This window comes from Rhipicephalus microplus, chromosome 5 (genome assembly GCF_043290135.1).
Source record: "Rhipicephalus microplus isolate Deutch F79 chromosome 5, USDA_Rmic, whole genome shotgun sequence".
Lineage (NCBI taxonomy): Eukaryota > Metazoa > Arthropoda > Arachnida > Ixodida > Ixodidae > Rhipicephalus > Rhipicephalus microplus.
In genome coordinates this window covers 174,076,764-174,089,413 of record NC_134704.1, presented here as the reverse complement: position 1 = coordinate 174,089,413, position 12,650 = coordinate 174,076,764, and the positions used below count along the sequence as shown (strand labels likewise).

At 46.9% G+C, this 12,650-nt stretch overlaps 16 non-coding genes across 16 annotated transcripts; all 16 read left to right on the top strand.

Moving 5' to 3' along the window:
- Nucleotides 1-83: 83 nt before the first annotated feature.
- Nucleotides 84-157, top strand: TRNAT-AGU (transfer RNA threonine (anticodon AGU)). The gene has a single exon. It is a non-coding gene; the product is annotated as a tRNA-Thr (tRNA).
- Nucleotides 158-592: 435 nt separating this feature from the next.
- Nucleotides 593-666, top strand: TRNAA-AGC (transfer RNA alanine (anticodon AGC)). The gene has a single exon. It is a non-coding gene; the product is annotated as a tRNA-Ala (tRNA).
- A 1,283-nt stretch (nt 667-1,949) lies between these two features.
- Nucleotides 1,950-2,023, top strand: TRNAT-AGU (transfer RNA threonine (anticodon AGU)). Its single transcript has one exon. It is a non-coding gene; the product is annotated as a tRNA-Thr (tRNA).
- Nucleotides 2,024-2,456: 433 nt separating this feature from the next.
- On the top strand, nt 2,457-2,530 carry TRNAA-AGC (transfer RNA alanine (anticodon AGC)). Its single transcript has one exon. It is a non-coding gene; the product is annotated as a tRNA-Ala (tRNA).
- Nucleotides 2,531-3,306: 776 nt separating this feature from the next.
- On the top strand, nt 3,307-3,380 carry TRNAT-AGU (transfer RNA threonine (anticodon AGU)). The gene has a single exon. It is a non-coding gene; the product is annotated as a tRNA-Thr (tRNA).
- A 601-nt stretch (nt 3,381-3,981) lies between these two features.
- TRNAA-AGC (transfer RNA alanine (anticodon AGC)) lies at nt 3,982-4,055 on the top strand. Its single transcript has one exon. It is a non-coding gene; the product is annotated as a tRNA-Ala (tRNA).
- A 1,109-nt stretch (nt 4,056-5,164) lies between these two features.
- TRNAT-AGU (transfer RNA threonine (anticodon AGU)) lies at nt 5,165-5,238 on the top strand. Its single transcript has one exon. It is a non-coding gene; the product is annotated as a tRNA-Thr (tRNA).
- Nucleotides 5,239-5,673: 435 nt separating this feature from the next.
- Nucleotides 5,674-5,747, top strand: TRNAT-AGU (transfer RNA threonine (anticodon AGU)). The gene has a single exon. It is a non-coding gene; the product is annotated as a tRNA-Thr (tRNA).
- Nucleotides 5,748-5,843: 96 nt separating this feature from the next.
- TRNAT-AGU (transfer RNA threonine (anticodon AGU)) lies at nt 5,844-5,917 on the top strand. The gene has a single exon. It is a non-coding gene; the product is annotated as a tRNA-Thr (tRNA).
- A 927-nt stretch (nt 5,918-6,844) lies between these two features.
- TRNAT-AGU (transfer RNA threonine (anticodon AGU)) lies at nt 6,845-6,918 on the top strand. Its single transcript has one exon. It is a non-coding gene; the product is annotated as a tRNA-Thr (tRNA).
- A 433-nt stretch (nt 6,919-7,351) lies between these two features.
- TRNAA-AGC (transfer RNA alanine (anticodon AGC)) lies at nt 7,352-7,425 on the top strand. The gene has a single exon. It is a non-coding gene; the product is annotated as a tRNA-Ala (tRNA).
- A 606-nt stretch (nt 7,426-8,031) lies between these two features.
- On the top strand, nt 8,032-8,105 carry TRNAT-AGU (transfer RNA threonine (anticodon AGU)). The gene has a single exon. It is a non-coding gene; the product is annotated as a tRNA-Thr (tRNA).
- A 95-nt stretch (nt 8,106-8,200) lies between these two features.
- On the top strand, nt 8,201-8,274 carry TRNAT-AGU (transfer RNA threonine (anticodon AGU)). Its single transcript has one exon. It is a non-coding gene; the product is annotated as a tRNA-Thr (tRNA).
- A 601-nt stretch (nt 8,275-8,875) lies between these two features.
- Nucleotides 8,876-8,949, top strand: TRNAA-AGC (transfer RNA alanine (anticodon AGC)). Its single transcript has one exon. It is a non-coding gene; the product is annotated as a tRNA-Ala (tRNA).
- Nucleotides 8,950-9,889: 940 nt separating this feature from the next.
- On the top strand, nt 9,890-9,963 carry TRNAT-AGU (transfer RNA threonine (anticodon AGU)). The gene has a single exon. It is a non-coding gene; the product is annotated as a tRNA-Thr (tRNA).
- A 600-nt stretch (nt 9,964-10,563) lies between these two features.
- TRNAT-AGU (transfer RNA threonine (anticodon AGU)) lies at nt 10,564-10,637 on the top strand. The gene has a single exon. It is a non-coding gene; the product is annotated as a tRNA-Thr (tRNA).
- Nucleotides 10,638-12,650: the final 2,013 nt, after the last annotated feature.

Here is a 12,650-nt window from a genome sequence, read left to right as displayed (position 1 = left end):
AAACCTCTCTCTAGTTTTTTTGTTTTCGAAGTTTAGTTCGAAATACTTCTGATGGTGTCACTGCCTGACCAAGACGCTGCACAAGCGCCGTGGCTTAGTTGGTTAAAGCGCCTGTCTAGTAAACAGGAGATCGTGAGTTCGAATCTCACCGGTGCCTCGAGAGTCAAGACAAACCTCTCTCCAGTTTTTTTTGTTTTCGAAGTTTAGTTCGAAATACTTCTGATGCTGTCCCTGCCTGAACAAGACGCTGCACAAGCGCCGTGGCTTAGTTAGTTAAAGCGCCTGTCTAGTAAAAGGAAAATCGCGAGTTCGAATCTCACCTGTGCCTCGAGAGTCAAGACAAACGTCTCTCAAGTTTTTTGTTTTCGAAGTTTAGTTCGAAATATTTCTGACGGTGTCACTGCCTGAAATAGACGCTGCGCAGGCGCCGTGGCTTAGTTAGTTAAAGCGCCTGTCTAGTAAACCGGAGATCGTGAGTTCGAATCTCACCGGTGCCTCGAGAGTCAAGACAAACGTCTCTCTAGTTCTTTGTTTTCGAAGATTAGTTTGAAATACTTGTGATGGTGTCACTGCCTGAACAAGACGCTGTGCAGGCGCCTTGGCTTAGTTGGTTAAAGCGCCTATCTAGCAAACAGGAGATCGTGAGTTCGAATCTCACCGGTGCCTCGAGAGTCAAGACTAACGTCTCTTCTGATTTTTTTTTGTTTTCGAAGTACTGTTCGAAATACTTCCAATGGTGTCACTGCCTGAACAAGACGCTGTGCAGACGCCGTGGCTTATTTGGTTAAATTTCCTGTCTAGTAAACCGGAGATCGTGAGTTCGAATCTCACCGGTGCCTCGAGAGTCAAGACAAACTTCTCTCTAGTTTTTTGTTTTCGAAGTTTATTTCGAAGTACTTCTGATGGTGTCACTGCCTGATCTAGACGCTGCGCAGGCGCCGTGGCTTAGTTGGTTAAAGCGCCTGTTTAGTAAACAGGAGATCATGAGTTTGAGTCTCACAGGTGCCTCGAGAGTCAAGACAAACATCTCTCTAGTTTTTTGTTTTCGAAGTTTAGTTCGAAATACTTCTGATGGTGTCACTGCCTGACCAAAACGCTGCGCAGGCGCCATGGCTTACTTAGTTTAAGCACCTGTCTAGTAAACAGGAGATCGTGAGTTCGAATCTCACCGGTGCCTCGAGAGTCAAGACAAACCTCTGTCTAGTTTTTTTGTTTTCGAAGTTTAGTTCGAAATACTTCTGATGCTGTCACTGCCTGAACAAGACGCTGCACAAGCGCCGTGGCTTAGTTGGTTAAAGCGCCTGTCTAGTAAACAGCAGATCGTGAGTTCGAATCTCACCGGTGCCTCGAGAGTCAAGACAAACGTCTCTCTAGTTTTTTGTTTTCGAAGTTTAGTTCGAAATACTTATGTTGGTGTCACTGACTGAACAAGGCACTGGGCAGGCGCCGTGGCTTAGGTAGTTAGAGCGCCTGTCTAGTAAACAGGAAATCGTGAGTTCGAATCTCACCGGTGCCTCGAGAGTCAAGACAAACGGTTCTCTAGTTTTTTGTTTTCGAAGTTTTGTTCGAAGTACTTCTGATGGTGTCGCTGACTGAACAAGACGCTGCGCAGGCGCCGTGGCTTAGTTGGTTAAAGCGCATGTCTAGTAAACAGGAGATCGTTAATTCGAATCTCACCGGTGCCACGAGAGTCAAGACAAACGTCTGTCTAGTTTTTTGTTTTCGAAGTTTAGTTCTAAATGCTTTTGATGCTGTCCCTGCCTGAACAAGACGCTGCACAAGCGCCGTGGCTTAGTTGGTTAAAGCACATGTCTAGTAAACAGGAGATCATGAGTTCGAATCTCAACGGTGCCACGAGAGTCAAGACAAACGGCTCTCTAGTTTTTTGTTTTCGAAGTTTAGTTCTAAATACTTCTGATGGTGTCACTGCCTGAACAAGACGCCGCGCAGGCGCCGTGGCTTAGTTGGTTAAAGCGCCTGTCTAGTAAACAGGAGATCATGAGTTCGAATCTCACTGGTGCCTCGAGAGTCAAGACAAACGTCTCTCTAGTTTTTTGTTTTCGAAGTTTAGTTCGAAATAATTCTGATGGTGTCACTGCCTGAACAAGACGCTGCGCAGGCGCTGTGGCTTAGTTAGTTAAAGCGCCTGTCTAGTAAAAGGAAAATCGTGAGTTCGAATCTCACCTGTGCCTCGAGAGTCAAGACAAACGTCTCTCAAGTTTTTTGTTTTCGAAGATTAGTTCGAAATATTTCTGACGGTGTCACTGCCTGAACAAGACGCTGCACAGGCGCCGTGGCTTAGTTAGTTAAAGCGCCTGTCTAGTAAACCGGAGATCGTGAGTTCGAATCTCACCGGTGCCTCGAGAGTCAAGACAAACGTCTCTCTAGTTCTTTGTTTTCGAAGATTAGTTTGAAATACTTCTGATGGTGTCACTGCCTGAACAAGACGCTGCGCAGGCGCCTTGGCTTAGTTGGTTAAAGCGCCTGTCTAGCAAACAGGAGATCGTGATTTCGAATCTCACCGGTGCCTCGAGAGTCAAGACTAACGTCTCTTCTGATTTTTTTTTGTTTTCGAAGTATTGTTCGAAATACTTCCAATGATGTCACTGCCTGAACAAGACGCTGCGCAGACGCCGTGGCTTATTTGGTTAAATTTCCTGTCTAGTAAACCGGAGATCGTGAGTTCGAATCTCACCGGTGCCTCGAGAGTCAAGACAAACTTCTCTCTAGTTTTTTGTTTTCGAAGTTTATTTCGAAGTACTTCTGATGGTGTCACTGCCTGAACAAGACGCTGCGCAGGCGCCGTGGCTTAGTTGGTTAAAGCGCCTGTTTAGTAAACAGGAGATCATGAGTTTGAGTCTCACAGGTGCCTCGAGAGTCAAGACAAACATCTCTCTAGTTTTTTGTTTTCGAAGTTTAGTTCGAAATACTTCTGATGGTGTCACTGCCTGACCAAAACGCTGCGCAGGCGCCATGGCTTAGTTAGTTTAAGCACCTGTCTAGTAAACAGGAGATCGTGAGTTCGAATCTCACCGGTGCCTCGAGAGTCAAGACAAACCTGTCTCTAGTTTTATTGTTTTCGAAGTTTAGTTCGAAATACTTCTGATGGTGTCACTGACTGAACAAGGCGCTGCGCAGGCGCCGTGGCTTAGTTAGTTAAAGCGCCTGTCTAGTAAACAGGAGATCGTGAGTTCGAATCTCACCAGTGCCTCGAGAGTCAAGACAAACGGCTCTCTAGTTTTTTGTTTTCGAAGTTTAGTTCGAAATACTTCTGATGGTGTCACTGCCTGAACAAGATGCTGCGCAGGCGCCGTGGCTTAGTTGGTTAAAGCGCCTGTCTAGTAAACAGGAGATCATGAGTTCGAATCTCACCGGTGCCTCGAGAGTCAAGACAAACGTCTCTCTAGTTTTTTGTTTTCGAAGTTTAGTTCGAAATAATTTTGATGTGTCACTGCCTGAACAAGACGCTGCGCGGGCGCTGTGGCTTAGATAGTTAAAGCGCCTGTCTAGTAAAAGGAAGATCGTGAGTTCGAATCTCACCTGTGCCTCGAGAGTCAAGACAAACGTCTCTCAAGTTTTTTGTTTTCGAAGTTTAGTTCGAAATACTTCTGATGGTGTCACTGACTGAACAAGACGCTGCGCAGGCGCCATGGCTTAGTTAGTTAAAGCGCCTGTCTAGTAAACAGGAGATCGTGAGTTGGAATCTCACCGGTGCCTCGAGAGTCAAGACAAACGGCTCTCTAGTTTTTTGTTTTCGAAGTTTAGTTCGAAATACTTCTGATGGTGAAACTGCCTGAACAAGACACTGCGCAGGCGCCGTGGCTTAGTTGGTTAAAGCGCATGTCTAGTAAACAGGAGATCATGAGTTCGAATCTCAACGGTGGCACGAGAGTCAAGACAAACGGCTCTCTAGTTTTTTGTTTTCGAAGTTTAGTTCTAAATACTTCTGATGGTGTCACTGCCTGAACAAGACGCTGCACAGGCGCCGTAGCTTAGTTGGTTAAAGCGCCTGTCTAGCAAACAGGAGATCATGAGTTCGAATCTCACCGGTGCCTCGAGAGTCAAGACTAACGTCTCTCTAGTTTTTTTGTTTTCGAAGTATTGTTCGAAACACTTCTAATGGTGTCACTGCCTGAACAAGACGCTGCGCAGGCGTCGTGGCATATTTGGTTAAAGCGCCTGTATAGTAAACAGGAGATCGTGAGTTCGAATCTCACCAGTGCCTCGAGAGTCAAAACAAACGCCTCTCTAGTTTTTTGTTTTCGAAGTTTATTTCGAAATACTTTTGAAGGTGTCACTGCCCGAACAAGGCACTGCGCAGGCGCCGTGGCTTAGTTGGTTAAAGGGCCTGTCTAGTAAACAGGAGAGCATGAGTTCGAATCTCACCGGTGCCACGAGAGTCAAGAAAAACCTCTCTCTAGTATTTTATTTTCGAAGTTTAGTTCGAAATACTTCTGATGGTGTCACTGCCTGAACAAGACGCTGCGCGGGCGCCATGACTTAGTTGGTTAAAGCGCCTGTCTAGTAAACAGGAGATCATGAGTTCGAATCTCACCGGTGCCTCGAGAGTCAAGGCAACCGTCTCTCTAGTTTTTTGTTTTTGAAGTTTAGTTCAAAATACTTCTGATGGTGTCCCTGCCTGAACAAGACGCTGCGCAGGCGCCGTGGCTTAGTTGGTTAAAGCGCCTGTCTAGTAAACAGGAGATCATGAGTTCGAATCTCTCCGGTGCCTCGAGAGTCAAGGCAACTGTCTCTCTAGTTTTTTGTTTTCGAAGTTTAGTTCGAAATTCTTCTGATGGTGTGACTGCCTTAACAAGACGCTGCGCAGGCGCCGTGGCTTAGTTGGTTAAAGCGCCTGTCTAGTAAACAGGAGATCGTAGTTCGAATCTCACCGGTGCCTCGAGAGTCAAGACAAACCTCTCTCTAGTTTTTTGTTTTCGAAGTTAATTTCGAAATACTTTTGATGGTGTCACTGCCGGAACAAGGCGCTGTGCAGGCGCCGTGGCTTACTTGGTTAAAGCGCCTGTCTAGTAAACAGGAGATCATGAGTTCGAACCTCACCCGTGCCTCGAGAGTCAAGGCAACCGTCTCTCTAGTTTTTTGTTTTCGAAGTTTAGTTCGAAATTCTTCTGATGGTGTGACTGCCTTAACAAGACGCTGCGCAGGCACCGTGGCTTAGTTGGTTAAAGCGCCTGTCTAGTAAACAGGAGATCGTGAGTTCGAATCTCACCAGTGCCTCGAGAGTGAAGACTAACGTCTCTCTAGTTTTTTTGTTTTCGAAGTATAGTTCCAAATACTTCTGATGGTGTGACTGCCTGAACAAGACGCTGCGCAGGCGCCGTGGCTTCTCTAGTTAAAGCGCCTGTCTAATAAACAGGAGATTGTGAGTTCGAATCTCACCGATGCCTCGAGAGTCAAGACTAACGTCTCTCTAGTTTTTTTGTTTTCGAAGTATAGTTCGAAATACTTCAGATGGTGTCACTGCCTGAACAAGACGCTGCGCAGGCGCCGTGGCTTAGTTAGTTAAAGCGCCTGTCTAGTAAACAGGAGATCGTGAATTCGAATCTCACCGGTGCCTCGGGAGTCAAGACTAACGTCTCTCTAGTTTTTTGTTTTCGAAGTTTAGTTCTAAATGCTTCTGATGGTGTCACTGCCTGAACAAGACGCTGCGCAGGCGCCGTGGCTTAGTTGGTTAAAGCGCCTGTCTAGTAAACAGGAGATCGTGAGTTCGAATCTCACCGGTGCCTCGAGAGTCAAGACAAACCTCTCTCTAGTTTTTTTGTTTTCGAAGTTTAGTTCGAAATACTTCTGATGGTGTCACTGCCTGAACAAGACGCTGCACAAGCGCCGTGGCTTAGTTGGTTAAAGCGCCTGTCTAGTAAACAGGAGATCGTGAGTTCGAATCTCACCGGTGCCTCGAGAGTCAAGACAAACCTCTCTCCAGTTTTTTTTTTTTGTTTTCGAAGTTTAGTTCGAAATACTTCTGATGCTGTCCCTGCCTGAAAGAGACGCTGCACAAGCGCCGTGGCTTAGTTGGTTAAAGCGCCTGTCTAGTAAACAGCAGATCGTAAGTTCGAATCTCACCGGTGCCTCGGGAGTCAAGACTAACGTCTCTCTAGTTTTTTGTTTTCGAAGTTTAGTTCGAAATACTTCTGATGGTGTCACTGTCTGAACAAGATGCTGCGCAGGCGCCGTGGCTTAGTTGGTTAAAGCGCATGTCTAGTAAACAGGAGATCATTAGTTTGAATCTCACCGGTGCCACGAGAGTCAAGACAAACGTCTGTCTAGTTTTTTGTTTTCGAAGTTTAGTTCTCAATGCTTCTGATGGTGCTCTAAATGCGCTGTGGCTTAGATAGTTAAAGCGCCTGTCTAGTAAAAGGAAGATCGTGAGTTCGAATCTCACCTGTGCCTCGAGAGTCAAGACAAACGTCTCTCAATTTTTTTGTTTTCGAAGTTTAGTTCGAAATACTTCTGATGGTGTCACTGACTGAACAAGACGCTGCGCAGGCGCCATGACTTAGTTAGTTAAAGCGCCTGTCTAGTAAACAGGAGATCGTGAGTTGGAATCTCACCGGTTCCTCGAGAGTCAAGACAAACGGCTCTCTAGTTTTTTGTTTTCGAAGTTTAGTTCGAAATAGTTCTGATGGTGTCACTGCCTGAACAAGACACTGCGCAGGCGCCGTGGCTTAGTTGGTTAAAGCACATGTCTAGTAAACAGGAGATCATGAGTTCGAATCTCAACGGTGCCACGAGAGTCAAGACAAACGGCTCTCTAGTTTTTTGTTTTCGAAGTTTAGTTCTAAATACTTCTGATGGTGTCACTGCCCGAACAAGACGCCGCGCAGGCGCCGTGGCTTAGTTGGTTAAAGCGCCTGTCTAGTAAACAGGAGATCATGAGTTCGAATCTCACTGGTGCCTCGAGAGTCAAGACAAACGTCTCTCTAGTTTTTTGTTTTCGAAGTTTAGTTCGAAATAATTCTGATGGTGTCACTGCCTGAACAAGACGCTGCGCAGGCGCTGTGGCTTAGTTAGTTAAAGCGCCTGTCTAGTAAAAGGAAAATCGTGAGTTCGAATCTCACCTGTGCCTCGAGAGTCAAGACAAACGTCTCACAAGTTTTTTGTTTTCGAAGTTTAGTTCGAAATATTTCTGACGGTGTCACTGCCTGAACAAGACGCTGCGCAGGCGCCGTGGCTTAGTTAGTTAAAGCGCCTGTCTAGTAAACCGGAGATCGTGAGTTCGAATCTCACCGGTGCCTCGAGAGTCAAGACAAACGTCTCTCTAGTTCTTTGTTTTCGAAGATTAGTTTGAAATACTTCTGATGGTGTCACTGCCTGAACAAGACGCTGCGCAGGCGCCTTGGCTTAGTTGGTTAAAGCGCCTGTCTAGCAAACAGGAGATCGTGAGTTCGAATCTCACCGGTGCCTCGAGAGTCAAGACTAACGTCTCTTCTGATTTTTTTTGTTTTAGAAGTATTGTTCGAAATACTTCCAATGGTGTCACTGCCTGAACAAGACGCTGTGCAGATGCCGTGGCTTATTTGGTTAAATTTCCTGTCTAGTAAACCGGAGATCGTGAGTTCGAATCTCACCGGTGCCTCGAGAGTCAAGACAAACTTCTCTCTAGTTTTTTGTTTTCGAAGTTTATTTCGAAGTACTTCTGATGGTGTCACTGCCTGAACAAGACGCTGCGCAGGCGCCGTGGCTTAGTTGGTTAAAGCGCCTGTTTAGTAAACAGGAGATCATGAGTTTGAGTCTCACAGGTGCCTCGAGAGTCAAGACAAACATCACTCTAGTTTTTTGTTTTCGAAGTTTAGTTCGAAATACTTCTGATGGTGTCACTGCCTGACCAAAACGCTGCGCAGGCGCCATGGCTTAGTTAGTTTAAGCACCTGTCTAGTAAACAGGAGATCGTGAGTTCGAATCTCACCGGTGCCTCGAGAGTCAAGACAAACCTCTCTCTAGTTTTATTGTTTTCGAAGTTTAGTTCGAAATACTTCTGATGGTGTCACTGACTGAACAAGGCGCTGCGCAGGCGCCGTGGCTTAGTTAGTTAAAGCGCCTGTCTAGTAAACAGGAGATCGTGAGTTCGAATCTCACCGGTGCCTCGAGAGTCAAGACAAACGGCTCTCTAGTTTTTTGTTTTCGAAGTTTAGTTCGAAATACTTCTGATGGTGTCACTGCCTGAACAAGATGCTGCGCAGGCGCCGTGGCTTAGTTGGTTAAAGCGCCTGTCTAGTAAACAGGAGATCATGAGTTCGAATCTCACCGGTGCCTCGAGAGTCAAGACAAACGTCTCTCTAGTTTTTTGTTTTCGAAGTTTAGTTCGAAATAATTTTGATGTGTCACTGCCTGAACAAGACGCTGCGCGGGCGCTGTGGCTTAGATAGTTAAAGCGCCTGTCTAGTAAAAGGAAGATCGTGAGTTCGAATCTCACCTGTGCCTCGAGAGTCAAGACAAACGTCTCTCAAGTTTTTTGTTTTCGAAGTTTAGTTCGAAATACTTCTGATGGTGTCACTGACTGAACAAGACGCTGCGCAGGCGCCATGGCTTAGTTAGTTAAAGCGCCTGTCTAGTAAACAGGAGATCGTGAGTTGGAATCTCACCGGTGCCTCGAGAGTCAAGACAAACGGCTCTCTAGTTTTTTGTTTTCGAAGTTTAGTTCGAAATACTTCTGATGGTGTCACTGCCTGAACAAGACACTGCGCAGGCGCCGTGGCCTAGTTGGTTAAAGCACATGTCTAGTAAACAGGAGATCATGAGTTCGAATCTCAACGGTGGCACGAGAGTCAAGACAAACGGCTCTCTAGTTTTTTGTTTTCGAAGTTTAGTTCTAAATACTTCTGATGGTGTCACTGCCTGAACAAGACGCTGCACAGGCGCCGTAGCTTAGTTGGTTAAAGCGCCTGTCTAGCAAACAGGAGATCATGAGTTCGAATCTCACCGGTGCCTCGAGAGTCAAGACTAACGTCTCTCTAGTTTTTTGTTTTCGAAGTATTGTTCGAAACACTTCTAATGGTGTCACTGCCTGAACAAGACGCTGCGCAGGCGTCGTGGCATATTTGGTTAAAGCGCCTGTATAGTAAACAGGAGATCGTGAGTTCGAATCTCACCAGTGCCTCGAGAGTCGAAACAAACGCCTCTCTAGTTTTTTGTTTTCGAAGTTTATTTCGAAATACTTTTGATGGTGTCACTGCCCGAACAAGGCACTGCGCAGGCGCCGTGGCTTAGTTGGTTAAAGGGCCTGTCTAGTAAACAGGAGAGCATGAGTTCGAATCTCACCGGTGCCACGAGAGTCAAGAAAAACCTCTCTCTAGTATTTTATTTTCGAAGTTTAGTTCGAAATACTTCTGATGGTGTCACTGCCTGAACAAGACGCTGCGCGGGCGCCATGACTTAGTTGGTTAAAGCGCCTGTCTAGTAAACAGGAGATCATGAGTTCGAATCTCACCGGTGCCTCGAGAGTCAAGGCAACCTTCTCTCTAGTTTTTTGTTTTTGAAGTTTAGTTCAAAATACTTCTGATGGTGTCCCTGCCTGAACAAGACGCTGCGCAGGCGCCGTGGCTTAGTTGGTTAAAGCGCCTGTCTAGTAAACAGGAGATCATGAGTTCGAATCTCTCCGGTGCCTCGAGAGTCAAGGCAACTGTCTCTCTAGTTTTTTGTTTTCGAAGTTTAGTTCGAAATTCTTCTGATGGTGTGACTGCCTTAACAAGACGCTGCCTAGGCGCCGTGGCTTAGATAGTTAAAGCGCCTGTCTAGTAAAAGGAAGATCGTGAGTTCGAATCTCACCTGTGCCTCGAGAGTCAAGACAAACGGCTCTCTAGTTTTTTGTTTTCGAAGTTTAGTTCGAAATACTTCTGATGGTGTCACTGCCTGAACAAGATGCTGCGCAGGCGCCGTGGCTTAGTTGGTTAAAGCGCCTGTCTAGTAAACAGGAGATCATGAGTTCGAATCTCACCGGTGCCTCGAGAGTCAAGACAAACGTCTCTCTAGTTTTTTGTTTTCGAAGTTTAGTTCGAAATAATTTTGATGTGTCACTGCCTGAACAAGACGCTGCGCGGGCGCTGTGGCTTAGATAGTTAAAGCGCCTGTCTAGTAAAAGGAAGATCGTGAGTTCGAATCTCACCATTGCCTCGAGAGTCAAGACAAACGTCTCTCAAGTTTTTTGTTTTCAAAGTTTAGTTCGAAATACTTCTGATGGTGTCACTGACTGAACAAGACGCTGCGCAGGCGCCATGGCTTAGTTAGTTAAAGCGCCTGTCTAGTAAACAGGAGATCGTAGTTCGAATCTCACCGGTGCCTCGAGAGTCAAGACAAACCTCTCTCTAGTTTTTTGTTTTCGAAGTTAATTTCGAAATACTTTTGATGGTGTCACTGCCGGAACAAGGCGCTGTGCAGGCGCCGTGGCTTACTTGGTTAAAGCGCCTGTCTAGTAAACAGGAGATCATGAGTTCGAACCTCACCCGTGCCTCGAGAGTCAAGGCAACCGTCTCTCTAGTTTTTTGTTTTCGAAGTTTAGTTCGAAATTCTTCTGATGGTGTGACTGCCTTAACAAGACGCTGCGCAGGCACCGTGGCTTAGTTGGTTAAAGCGCCTGTCTAGTAAACAGGAGATCGTGAGTTCGAATCTCACCAGTGCCTCGAGAGTGAAGACTAACGTCTCTCTAGTTTTTTTGTTTTCGAAGTATAGTTCCAAATACTTCTGATGGTGTCACTGCCTGAACAAGACGCTGCGCAGGCGCCGTGGCTTCTCTAGTTAAAGCGCCTGTCTAGTAAACAGGAGATCGTGAGTTCGAATCTCACCGGTGCCTCGAGAGTCAAGACAAACCTCTCTCTAGTTTTTTTGTTTTTGAAGTATAATTTAAAATGCTTCTAATGGTGTCACTGCCTGAAGAAGATGCTGCGCAGTCACCGTGTCTTAGTTCGTTATCTCACCTGTCTAGAAAACAGGAGATAGTGAGCTCGAATCTCACCGGTACCTCGAGAGACAAGACAAATTTCTCTGTAATTTTTTGTTTTCGAAGTATAGTTCGAAATACTTCTAATGGTGTCACTGCCTCAACGAGACGCCGCGCAGGCGCCATGGCTTAGTTGGTTAAAGCGCCTGCCTAGTAAACAAGAGATCGTGAGTTCGAATCTCACCGGTGCTTCGAGAGTAAAGACAAACGTCTCTCTAGTTTTTTGTTTTCGAAGTTTAGTTCGAAATACTTCTGATGGTGTCACTGCCTGAACAAGAAGCTGCACAGGCGCCGTGGCTTCTTTAGTTAAAGCGCCTGTCTAGTAAACAGGAGATTGTGAGTTCGAATCTCACCGATGCCTCGATAGTCAAGACTAACGTCTCTCTAGTTTTTTTGTTTTCGAAGTATAGTTCGAAATACTTCAGATGGTGTCACTGCCTGAACAAGACGCTGCGCAGGCGCCGTGGCTTAGTTAGTTAAAGCGCCTGTCTAGTAAACAGGAGATCGTGAATTCGAATCTCACCGGTGCCTCGGGAGTCAAGACTAACGTCTCTCTAGTTTTTTGTTTTCGAAGTTTAGTTCGAAATACTTTTGATGGTGTTACTGCCTGAACAAGACGCTGCACAGGTGCCGCGGCTTAGTTGGTTAAAGCGCCTGTCTAGTAAACAGGAGATCGTGAGTTCGAATCTCACCGGTGCCTCGAGAGTCAAGACAAACATCTCTCTAGCTTTTTGTTTTCGAAGTTTAGTTCGAAATACTTCTGATGGTGTCACTGCCTGAACAAGACGGTACAGGCGCCGTGGCTTAGTCGTTCCACTTCCGGCTTTCGAGCGATACGGTCGCGGAATGTTCGGCTCCGACGGAGCGGTATCAGCGGCCCAACCGGGCTGCGGTGACAGGGTTTTTGCGCCTAGCGCCGACGATTATCATGTGAATCTGCCTTCCGGACGCATCGCTGCGAATACCGTTTTCATGCATGGTGATCCGAGATCCCGGCCTTACCGCGTCGAAGACTACAGGGACACTCTGGCCAAGCTTGGTGCGCTCGACGACGTTTTGGCGTTGGGGGCGTAACAATGAACCACGTATGGGCTGTGACACTGACGAGTGCTGAGGCTGCTCGGAAGTTGCTCTCCGCCATCAATGTGAAGGTAAAGGATCGCACATGTTTGCTCATTGACCCAAATAACCGCGAGCTTCGCTTGAAGCTTCACTGGTTGCTGCACGGCGTGACCGACGAAGACGTGCGTGTTGCCTTGACTCCCTATGGGAAAGTGTTCGAAGTGAAACGGGAGAAGTGGCGAGCACCGGGCAACACAGAAAAGGGCTCAACGACGCGGCCTGTGGGACTAAAGCTGCACTCCGACGTCAAAGTGGATGACATTCTGCACCAGCTCAAGATCGCCGGAGAGCTGACTCTCGTTGTCGTTCCAGGCCGTGCATCGTTGTGCCTACGGTGCAAGAGTACCGGTCACATACGTCGCGACTGCCGAGTACCCCGCTGCAGTCGTTGTCGCCGCTTCGGCCACGATGACGCCGACTGCGCGAAGACATATGCCAGTGTGACCGGACCAGCGCAGGAAAGTGATGCACTGGAGCACCTCATGGACGAAGCAGACTCGCAAGAAACAGCAGGAGTTAACCCGAACTCTGCTGTGGAAGATGGGTCGTCATGCCGTCAAGAAGAGGGCGTGTG